This window comes from Callionymus lyra, chromosome 9, assembly GCF_982586985.1.
Source record: "Callionymus lyra chromosome 9, fCalLyr1.hap1.1, whole genome shotgun sequence".
Taxonomy (NCBI): Eukaryota; Metazoa; Chordata; class Actinopteri; order Syngnathiformes; family Callionymidae; genus Callionymus; species Callionymus lyra.
In genome coordinates, this window is record NC_141826.1 from 22,242,481 (window position 1) to 22,255,095 (window position 12,615).

At 36.9% G+C, this 12,615-nt stretch overlaps 1 long non-coding RNA gene across 1 annotated transcript in view; it reads right to left on the reverse strand.

The window, feature by feature from the left end:
- LOC148072271 (uncharacterized) overlaps positions 1 to 10,611 on the reverse strand; it is a 72,697-nt gene extending 62,086 nt beyond the window's left edge. The window contains exon 1 of the long non-coding RNA XR_015712878.1: positions 10,343 to 10,611. This is a non-coding gene — a long non-coding RNA (uncharacterized LOC148072271). The remainder of the gene's footprint in view (positions 1 to 10,342) is intronic.
- Between the last annotated feature and the right edge of the window lie 2,004 nt (positions 10,612 to 12,615).

Below are 12,615 nucleotides of genomic sequence, written 5' to 3' on the forward strand. Positions count from 1 at the left end.
CTGAAAGAAACTGGCAGCCAGTGAAGAGTTTTAAGGATCGGAGAAATGTGAGTTCTTCTACTAGAGCGGCTCAGAATTCTCGCTGCAGTGTTTTGAATCAACTGCAGACAATTTTAGTCAGTTAAATGTTGAAATAAGCTTCTTGTTAAAGGACTGAGTCTTCTTTTTTTGGTGGGCTAAGGACTGGGTTGTTGCTTATTGTTGATGACATGGTCCTGCTCATATCTTCATATGTCAGTCAGAAAAAGGTTTGGGATGCTCCATTGGGGTTGGGAATGAGATCCTGCCCTAACATAAGAGTGCAATTATCTTAGGGTCTTGGGTTCACAAGGAAGGAATGTACGCCGATATGTTGTGGTAAAAAGGGTTAAGCCAGAAGATGACCATATACCGGTCAATATGAGACCCTACCCTCATCTGGTCACAGTTGGTAGAGACCGAAAGAACAAGATCATAGGTATAAACGGCCAAAATGTCTTCTCTCCAGACGGCGTCTGGATTCTCCCTTAGAGTAAAGGGTGAGAACAAGGTTATCCAGGAGAGGCTGGGATAGACCCGCAATTCTTGCACCTTGAGAAGAGTCCGTTGAGGTGGCTTTGGATTAGGACGCCTCCTGAATGCCTTGCTGGTGATGTGTTCAGGTGGTAGGAGACCACAAAAGGGACACCTAGGACACGGTGGTGAGACTGTTTTATTCAGCTCGCCCTGGAAAAGCCTTGGAGGTCCCCTGGGAAGAGCTGGATGATGTTTCCGTGGAAAGGAAATCAGGGACTCCCTGCTGGAGTTGGTGCCCTCGCAACCCGACCCTAGGTAAAGAAGGCTAGGCAGACAAAGACAAAGTTTTCCATGCACTCACAAGTTCATAGCTTCTGCTGGAGTTTTCATTAGGGTTCCCTGACTTCAGCTAATAATGTTCCCATCAGTGGTCAACCGGTCTGTGCCTGAGCCACAGGCCAGATTGGAGCTCTGTGCGAGCAGACGAACCCCCTGCACATCTGCCAACCTGCAAGAGTGGGTTTGAATGTGCATTCAGTCACAATGATCCGTGGTCACAGCTGTACGTGGGGTCCCTCGGGGACCGTGCCAGTCGTCACCACGGGTAAAAAGAATGCCAGCGCACATCTGGGTCCCTGCAGGGGGTTTTCTCTTGCGCGATGGCTCGCTGTTCCTAGCAAAGCTTCGGACGGGTGTCCTTGCATTACTGCTGATTCAGTTTATGTCCTGAAAATACATTTAAATAGATATATTTTGCATCATCTGATTAAAAGGTCATTTTCTGAGGATGATGTGACATCCTTTACACGCTTCACTTTTCCATGTAAAGTGCAATAAATAGATTTTACACGGCACTCTGTCTCCCGCGATCAATGGCTTTGTATCACAATAGTGTCGTGTCAGGGCTTTCCGTCATTAACCGTTCACATTGTTTACATTTTTATGAAGGTACACAGAGGACACGACAAGGGCAGCCAGATGTCTTTTTCGATATCTCATCATTATTCCAGACAGGCGTTTGTCAACGGCATCAAAGATAACCAAGTGACAAGTAATTGCCGAGATAACTTTCATTAAAGAAATGTCCTAATTCCGATGTTCTCTGCAGAGTGAAGCTGACCTTCATATCCCCTGTTGTTTATCAGTGAAACAATCAAATTGTATTAAGAAGGTTGAGGAAACAAAGTGTCTCATTATTTTTAATGATTCCAAGAAAGCAGTTTTTGAGTGGGAAAAAAAAATGGTTTCTCATTAGGCATTTCAACGAATATTCTTCTAACCTTACACTTGTTGCTTCTTCATTCCTTATTATTGTAAACATCCAATAATCATGTGGAAAAGTGATCCATCTCCACAAATGTATTAACCTTTCAACCTTTATTTCCCTCAACAACATTGTTGTATTTATTTGCTACATTACTTTTTTAATCCTCCAACAAAATAAATAAATTAAATTGTGTACTTGGTGAGTTAACTATACTTAAATTATTGATTGGAAATGGAATGGAAATTTATTTTGAATGAAAAAATGCAGGTGAAGATAATTAAACAAAGAGAGAAATTGCATATTGCAGATTTAACTAAATATATTAACAATTAACTTGCAAATATTCACGCTGTGTTCATTGTTGTGTTGCATTTAAACTTCCGGTCACCTAGTAGCAGTAGTCATAAAGTCACATTGTAATACTGCAAGATCCCGGCGATTACTGAGGACAAGAGGATACAGTGGACTCCAGCAGCTTTTAAAGATGATATTTGGACATATTTTGGTTTGAAAACAAATGAAAGAAGTTACGACTTCGTCAAGAGTCATGTGGTCTGTAAATTCTGCAACACCAGAGTCAAGTACTCGACAATACTACACATTAGTGATGTGTTGATGATCATGTTGTGTTGGAAATTGACTTTTGGCCGCTAGATGGCAGCAGTCATTACGTCTACCTCAGCTAAAGGAACATTGAAATCCTGCAAGATCCCGAGGATGACTGAGGACAAGAGGATACAGTGGACTCTTACAGTGTTTAAATCTGATCTTTGAACATATAAATGGTTTAGAGATGTATGTTAAAAAACATACCTGTCTATGCTTTCAGATTTTTTTTAACCATTTAAAAAACTCTCCATTCATGTATCTTTATTATATTTGCTTCATAAGTTTTTTTTGAATTCTCAAACAAAATAAATCAATATCTCAGACCAGAACTTGTCAAACAAATGTATTGAACAGATTTTAATTATGTATTTATTTTACATATTTATGTTACATACTATTTTTAAATATGATGATTCTGTGTCATTTGTCAGGATAATCATTTTTTGGTTTTGTGTTTTTTACGTTTCAACAAAATAAAAAAATATAACTAAAGTAGTGTATTTAGTGAGATAACTATACTATAACTATAGATTATAACTAACTATGACTATAGATTATTGATTGGGAAGATAATAAACCAAATAAAAAGAATCTACAAAGAAAATAAAGAGACATAATAAAATGGTAAATCGCAGATTTAGCTTCCTCTATGTTTTCAAAAAGGATAATCAGGAAGTAAACGATATGAATGAACACCCCTTCTCCAATATTAATATTTATAAAAATATAATAAATTGGTATATTATGATGAGAAATAGGTGATAGTTACCTGCAAATCATGGTTGTTTTTTTTCAAATATTTTAGAGTCACAAGGAGCAGAAACACAGACTTTAGAAAACATTTTTCATGTTGTGAGCAGAGCCTGGTTTCAATAAATAACTAAATAGAATTTAATTTCGCCTTCCTTTCACCTGCAGGCTTGAGAAAAAAAACACAGTGTATGTTTGTGCATCTGAATACTCTTTCCTCAAACTTGTCTGGGCTTTGATTTCTTGACATATTCCCTTGCTGCTTCTTTGCTTCAATGCTCCGTGCACCATGTCGTCTCCCATCTCCTTGTATCCGTCTTCCATCTCATCCCACATGTGCTCGCAGGCAGCGCGGGGCTCGCTGTCTGCTTTCCATAGAGATAACATGGCTCGGTAAAACAGATGGGGCAGAGAATGTTCTGCTACTGAAACGTATTGGTTGAGATAAACCAGGAATTGGTAAAAAAAAAAAAAAAAAAGATGTATTGTATCTTGTATTTCTAGAAGAATGTCGACGCTAACACGGCATCAGGTCGACATGTTTGAAGTCTTTAACTCTTTGATGCCCTCGAAGGTAAGTCCTTATTTAACTCAAATATACTTTAAAGAGGTTAAGACCTCTCTACCCTTGGTCTTCCTCAGACATCGACCATCCCGGAGAGCTGCTGAAGTGCATCATGTCAAGATGGCCACTCAAGATAGAGAGAGAAAGAAACTATATTTTATCTGAACATCCCTGTTGACAGAGCCTCTCATCTCGAAAGTGGACGCTGTCAAAGATGGAGGACATTCGCAATAATTGTACCTCTCGCTCATGGTGGTATAGAGGAACTTTCCCACGACAATCTCTGTTGTGTTGTGTTTTCAACATACCCTCTGGTCACGGTGTGTGTAGGGCCTTGAAACACAGAGCTTTGCAATTTGGAGGCTATGGTGTTCTTACCAGAAACAAATAGGTCTAGACCTAGACCATGGACCAAGGAACCACTTTTCAGATCGACATTCTCTGTGTGTTTATTTTATGATTTAATGGCATTTTGTTTCTCCTTTGTGCCGTTGTCGCAGGTACTAAAAGCAGCATCTTCTTCGATGTACTGTGCTGGTAGAAACGCAACAGAAACTAAGTTGAATCAAGTAGAGTAAGTGGTAAAGGACCATTATTTGTTGTCTTGTCTTTTTCTCCACGGTCTGTGGTCTTGGTGTCCCTCTGTCTTACCCCGGTGTCCATATTGGTCTTTAAAGGACTGTGTTTATGTTTAGTAGTGATGTGTTGATGAAGCTTCATGAAACAATGTCATTAACTTCAGAGTCCACTAGATGGCGTCTCTGCACTATTTTCCTTTCTTTTGAACAACTGTTCTAATGAAACATCATTTTTTAACTGATGGCGCCACCTACTGACCTCTAAACAACATGACACTGTTTCATGAAGCTTCATCAACACATCACTAACTTTTAAATGCAGTTTGTACAAACGAACAAACTATTGACTGAGCAGTTTGTCTTTAAAAATTGACATGAAGATAAAGTCCTTCATATCTAGGAATTTATTGTGTACTTTGTGTTATGTGAAAATTAAATGGCGATATATCGCGATATTATTTTCCTATTAATATTTGAAGGCATTGTCAGTTTTCTTTTCATTTTTGGATTGACAATCAGTCATTACGTCTTCCGCAGCTAAAGGAACATTTAAATCCAGCAGGATCCTGGCGATAACTGAGGACGAGAGGATACAGTGGACCTCAGCAGCGTTTAAAGCTGATATTTGGACATATTTTGGTTTGAAAACAAACGAATGAAAGCAGTTACGTGTCAGAGTCATGTGGTCTATAAATTCTGCAACACCAGAGTCAAGTACTCGACAATACTACACATATATCCTTTTTACTACAGTATCACAACACCAGAGTGAAGTACTGGAAAATACTACAAATAATCAATGAAACCTGGCATATTTATTTTTATGCCATCTAGTGGCCTTCCAAAAAAACACACTGCATCATGATACAGCAGCAAACAACTAATGCTGTATCAATACTTTCCATCTCCTTTAATTTGCCAATCTAGGTTGTATTAACTGTTGCACTCTTCTTTTTTTTGGAACAAAAGATTTTTAGACATAAATAAATAAAAAACTTTTTTTTTTTTCACAAGTCGCTCACAAAAGACAGGAACCATTTGCAGCAATTAATCAGCGGAACTGAAAAGTTGTCAACTCGTAAACGTCTGAAAGATTCACAACGTGTCCACGGCAAAAAAAAAAAGAAAAAAAGATTGACGATGAAGTGAGAAAGAAGGCTGTCAAGTTAGCATCTGACAGGTTTTATGAATTATAAGCGGCACTGACTGGAAACAATCAAACACCACAGACTCTTTCTCGACGGCTTCATCGCGATAATTACACGTTAGTTAAGAGTTATATTCATGAGACGAACCCTCTCTCGTTTCGCCATCTAGACGACGGATGAAAAAGACTCTTTTTCTATGTAGACGATCATGAACACGGCAGGGTCGATCTGCATGTTGTCACAGATCCGTCAGCGGGGAAAAAAAAAAGAAGGACTAGCTTGTTAGCATTCTGCCATGTGAGGCTCATCTCCAGAGGTAAGAGACAGAAACAATCTAAAAAGCTCTTCTTTGGCTATAAGCAGCAGCGTGGAATGAGTGAAGGGTCAGCACACCAACAGTTAGAAAAGAAGCCTCTGGGATATGTATAAAATTGGATCTGCCATTTTCTGAAAAATGTGCTGTTGATTTGATGCTTTTCGGGTCTAGGTTTTGTTCCTCAGGTTGTCCATAATGGTTGATGAAGACAAATTACCACTAGTTCCCTCTAAGGAGGAGGAATGAAAGGGAGGGAGGAGAGAACAGATCTCAAGGGAAGTGTGTCTCATCTCCGTATGAACCACAAAGCAACTTTACATCGTTTAAAAAAAAGTACTTTCACATCAAAGTCACGGATTCGGGTTAACTTTGATTTCATTTTCCTGTTTTAAGCCTTTTATTCTTCTTTTTTTTTTAACACAAATAAAGAGTCATCACTTCCACATAATAATCCACTTGATTATTCTGAAGTACACGTCGCGTTGTGTCGCGTTCAATTGTATTCACGATTTTGTTTATTCTGCTTGTTACCTAAAGTTTACGGCCCGGAGCGACAACACAGAACAGGGGTTTAAGAATGTCTTGGACAAAACACCGGAGAAGAGATAAACACCAAATCCTCCTGAAAATGAATAAAAAAAAGTGAGGCAAGATTTTCTATCAAGAAACTACTGGATAAAAATTACAAAAGAGTATGTAAGCAGTGAACAATTAGAAAACACTTTATGTATTATATGTCAAATACCATTTTATATTTCCAGTTTTTCTATTTAATTTTCAATTCTACTCATCATGTAACTTAATACAAAATGTAATTTTAATTTTGTGAATTTAGTATTTAATAATACAATAATGCATGTTTTCAGTAATTTATATATTACATATAATTATTATAATTATTTTTATTATTATTATTTTGTGTTTTTCATTTTATTTGTCATGCTTTCTTATTCAGTTTTATAGGATAAAAACATTGTTATTAAGAAAAAGCGATAGGAAAATTGCAAAAGTTTATTTTTCATCCAAAATAAAATATTTTTAAAAAACAACATACTCTCTACAAATAGTAAACAACAATAATATAAGGGTGTAAAATGGTACAATAGCACTGCAATGTAACGCACATACTTAGTAAAGAATAACAGACAATATTTAAAAAAAAGAACAGCAAAAAATAATTAAAAAGAGGCGAAAACACATGTATTTAATTCAGTGGAAAACCTAAGAGTTCAGAAACCAATTCAATTCAATTTGTGTTTGTATATGCTGTATATATGAAAGGTACAATAGAGTATTGTGTAAGCAGTAAGCAATTACAAAACACTAATTGTATTATATGTCAAAAAATATGTTACAATTCCAGTTTTTTAATTAACTCTTCAATTCTACTCATTGAGTAACTTAATCCGAAAATGTATTTTAAAATTGTAAATCTGGTATCATTCGTCTAAAACACACAAAAAAATGCATGTTTTCTCTCTTTATTATTATTATTATTATGTGTTTTCATTTATTGCTTGCATTTCTTTAAATTAGTTTTATAGAACAAAACATTTTCATTAAAAAACAATGTGAAAATTATAAAAACTTTCATTTTTATTCACCAAAAAAACTACAGAAAGAGAAAAAAACAAACAAAAAAACAAACAAACTCTTGTCAAATAGTTAACGACAATAAAATAAGTGTGTAAAATGGTACAATAGCACTGCAATGTAACGCACATACTTAGTAAAGAACAACAGACAATATTTAAAAAAAGAACAGCAAAATTTTTTTAAAAAGAGGCGAAAACACATGTATTTAATTCAGTGGAAAACCTAAGAGTAGAAACCAATTCACTTCAATTTGTGTTTGTATATGCTGTATATATGAAAAGTACAATAGAGTATTGTGTAAGCAGTAAGAAATTACAAAACACTAAATGTATTATAAGTCAACAAATATTTTACAATTCCAGTTTTTTAATTAACTCTTCAATTCTACTCCTTGAGTAACTTAATCCGAAATGTATTTTAAAATTGTTAATCTGGTATCATTCGTCTAAAACACACAAAAAAATGCATGTTTTCTCTCTTTATTATTATTATTATTACGTGTTTTCATTTATTGCTTGTGTTTCTTTAAATAAGTTTTATAGAACAAAACATTTTCATTAAAAAACAATGTGAAAATTATAAAAATTTTCATTTTTATTCACCAAAAAAACTACAGAAAGAGAAAAAAACAAACATACTCTTGTCAAATAGTTAACGACAATAAAATAAGTGTGTAAAATGGTACAATAGCACTGCAATGTAACGCACATACTTAGTAAAGAACAACAGACAATATTTTAAAAAAGAACAGCAAAAAAAAATTAAAAAGAGGCGAAAACACATGTATTTAATTCAGTGGAAAACCTAAGAGTTCAGAAACCAATTCACTTCAATTTGTGTTTGTATATGCTGTATATATGAAAAGTACAATAGAGTATTTTGTAAGCAGTAAGCAATAACAAAACACTAAATGTATTATAGGCCAACAAATATTTTACAATTCCAGTTTTTTAATTAACTCTTCAATTCTACTCCTTGAGTAACTTAATCCGAAATGTATTTTAAAATTGTAAATCTGGTATCATTCGTCTAAAACACACAAAAAAATGCATGTTTTCTCTCTTTATTATTATTATTATTATGTGTTTTCATTTATTGCTTGTGTTTCTTTAAATTAGTTTTATTGAACAAAACATTAAAAAACAATGTGAAAATTATACAATTTTTCATTTTGATTCACCAAAAAAACTACAGAATGAGAAAAAAACAAACAAAAAACAAACATACTCTTGTCAAATAGTTAACGACAATAAAATAAGTTTGTCAATTGGTGCAGCTGTGCAATGTGAAGCACATGGTAAAAAACAGCAGACAATATATGACACGGTACAAACAACTTACTCAACCAAAATTAATTAATTCAGTCAAAAATGATAAAACTTAAGACCTCAGAAACCAATTAACTTCATTTTGTGTTTGCATATTACTTATTTATTAAATTATTTACATAATCATCTTTGCTTTATTCCTTAACAAGATGGTGCTTGTCCAAACTATTTGGGCAATATTGAAAAATAAAAATATCCTCCATATATTGGTTTGAAAGGGAAAATACAGTAGCCAAGAACTCATAACTTCAAAGACAAAAGTTGATTCAGAGTGAAATATATTGGTGATGAATACACACGGTCGTCGCTCTGATATTCTTCAAGAAGAACAGAGTTGGCGTGCACACATAATTATGTTTGTATTTTTGGGTGCTTTGGTGTTTGATTTTCCATGTTTGTTTGTCTGAATATGGGTGTTTTTTTTTCTTCTTCTGCTTCAGCAATAGCTCTCAGCCTTATTGGCATTTTTTACGCTGATTTCTACAGGCTCTCTCTCTCTATCAAACTCATACTGAGCTTCCATCTAGTCCAAAGCAGCCTGCATGCAAAGAAGTGTCCCTGGAGCCTCTGTTTACCAACCAAGTCGGATTTGCTGCTCTCATACACATGCCACGAAAGCTCGCCTCCCCAGCAACCCCCGTTTTTTTTTTTTTCTTCCTCCCTCTGCCCTCACCAACAACACCCCCACGTACACACAGCATAACAAACCCACCCGCTGCTCCCGAAGGCTTTTATTTTGTCGCTCGTCCTTTAGTCCACTTTTTTTTTTTCGCCAGCAAATCTGTTTAAAACTTTCCAGACTGCCGGCTCTTTATGCAAATGGCGCCGGCGTAGAACTGTGGAGCCGTGGTTACGAGCCAAATCCACATCTTTAATAAAACACCCCGTACCCTCCCACCCCCTAAAAAATGAGCGACACTTCAAACCAAATTGTTCAACTCTTCAAATGAGGAAAATGTGATGGGAGTCTCTGTTGTCGCTGAAACACCTCCGGAGCCGGAGCTTAACGGGAAACACAATTTTGCCATGAATGAATTCACAAAGAAAGACTAGTCCGTCTGTTATCCGTTAGCGTCAAGCGTTGGATTTTTCTTGAATCATTTAAAAGTTGACTTGTTGCCATCTTTTTTTATTTACATGGAAATCATACTTAACCCTAACCCTAACCCTAACCCTAACTGTAACTGTAACTGTAACTGTAACTGTAACTGTAACTGTAACTGTAACTGTAACTGTAACTGTAACTGTAACTGTAACTGTAACTCTAACTCTAACTCTAACCCTAACCCTAACCCCTAACTCTAACCCCAAACCCTAATCCTAACTCTAACCCTAACCCTAACCCTAACGCTAACCCCAAACCCTAATCCTAACTCTAACCCTAACCCTAACCCTAACCCTAACCCTAACCCTAACTCTAACTCTAACTCTAACTCTAACTCTAACTCTAACTCTACCTCTAACTCTAACTCTAACTCTAACCCTAACCCTAACCCTAACCCTAACCCTAACCCTAACTCTAACCCCAAACCCTAATCCTAACTCTAACCCTAACCCTAACCCCTAACTCTAACCCCAAACCCTAACTCTTACCTTAACCCTTACTCTAACTCTAACTCTAACTCTAACTCTAACTCTAACCCTAACCCTAACCCTAACTCTAACCCTAACCCTAACCCTAACCCCAAACCCTAACCCTAACCCTAACCCTAACCCTAACCCTAACCCTAACCCTAACCCTAACCCTAACTCTTACCTTAACCCTTACTCTAACTCTAACTCTAACTCTAACTCTAACTCTAACTCTAACCCTAACCCTAACCCTAACTCTAACCCTAACCCTAACCCTAACCCCAAACCCTAACCCTAACCCTAACCCTAACCCTAACCCTAACCCTAACCCTAACTCTAACTCTAACTCTAACTCTAACTCTAACCCTAACCCTAACCCTAACCCTAACCCTAACTCTAACCCCAAACCCTAATCCTAACTCTAACCCTAACCCTAACCCCTAACTCTAACCCCAAACCCTAACTCTTACCTTAACCCTTACTCTAACTCTAACTCTAACTCTAACTCTAACCCTAACCCTAACCCTAACCCTAACCCTAACTCTAACCCCAAACCCTAATCCTAACTCTAACCCTAACCCTAACCCCTAACTCTAACCCCAAACCCTAACTCTTACCTTAACCCTTACTCTAACTCTAACTCTAACTCTAACTCTAACTCTAACTCTAACTCTAACCCTAACCCTAACTCTAACTCTAACTCTAACTCTAACTCTTACCTTAACCCTTACTCTAACTCTAACTCTAACTCTAACTCTAACTCTAACTCTAACCCTAACCCTAACTCTAACTCTAACTCTAACTCTAACCCTAACCCTAACTCTAACCCTAACCCTAACCCTAACCCTAACTCTAACTCTAACTCTAACTCTAACTCTAACTCTAACTCTACCTCTAACTCTAACTCTAACTCTAACCCTAACCCTAACCCTAACCCTAACCCTAACTCTAACCCCAAACCCTAATCCTAACTCTAACCCTAACCCTAACCCCTAACTCTAACCCCAAACCCTAACTCTTACCTTAACCCTTACTCCAACTCTAACTCTAACTCTAACTCTAACTCTAACTCTAACCCTAACCCTAACCCTAACTCTAACCCTAACCCTAACCCTAACCCCAAACCCTAACCCTAACCCTAACCCTAAGCCTAACCCTAACCCTAACCCTAACCCTAACCCTAACCCTAACCCTAACTCTTACCTTAACCCTTACTCTTACTCTAACTCTAACTCTAACTCTAACTCTAACTCTAACTCTAACTCTAACCCTAACCCTAACCCTAACTCTAACCCTAACCCTAACCCTAACCCCAAACCCTAACCCTAACCCTAACTCTAACCCTAACCCTAACCCTAACCCTAACCCTAACCCCTAACTCTAACCCCAAACCCTAACTCTTACCTTAACCCTTACTCTAACTCTAACTCTAACCCTAACCCTAACCCTAACCCTAACCCTAACTTTAACCCCAAACCCTAGCCCTAACCCTAACCCTAACCCTAACCCTAACCCTAACCCTAACCCTAACTCTAACCCCGAACCCTAACCCTAACCCTAACCCTAACCCTAACCCCCAACTCTAACCCCAAACCCTAGCTCTTACCTTAACCCTTACTCTAACTCTAACTCTAACTCTAACTCTTACTCTAACTCTAACCCTAACCCTAACCCCTAACTGTAATCCCTAACTCTAACCCTTAACCCTCTTTGATCTATGTTCTTTATCTTTATCTTTAGCCTCAGATTGTATCATCTTGTTCTTTCTCTTTATTTCTCTTTGTTCTTATTTTATGTTGATTATTTTTTATGGAAAATTGCTGTATTTACTGTGGATAAATTGTAAAAAAAAAAAAAGAATTCCAGAAGGAGACCTCCTGAGGGATCAATAAAGTTCTACCTACCTACCCTAACCCTTACGCCCAACCCTAAAGTCAACATTTTTTTAAATCACTACTTCTAAGTAACACAAATCAAGGAACAAATTCAGGTAACCTCATCCCTCCATCACAAACGAGGCAACTTCGCTGGTCTCGTCCAGATCAGACATGTGTACTGGAGGGAAGAACTGCACAACATGTGGGCAATAATCAGGAATGAGCACCGACACTCGGGTAAAGGGAAAGAGTGGGAGAAAGAGCCTTGAGAAGATGAAGAGAGGCTGCTGAAAATAGCTGGAAGAGTTTAACCTGGAGAAGTGCTGCAGGGGGCAAAAAATGAAATAAAATGCCTCCTGTGTTAATGTATTGTGATGCGTCGTACTTGTAGTTGTGTGTCTTCTTTCCCCTTTTATTCATGGGTTTTAAATGTTTGGGGCTTTTCCCTGATATCAAATTGATTAGATCATTTTTTTCCAGGTTATTGTTTCAATATTATGTATTATTATATATT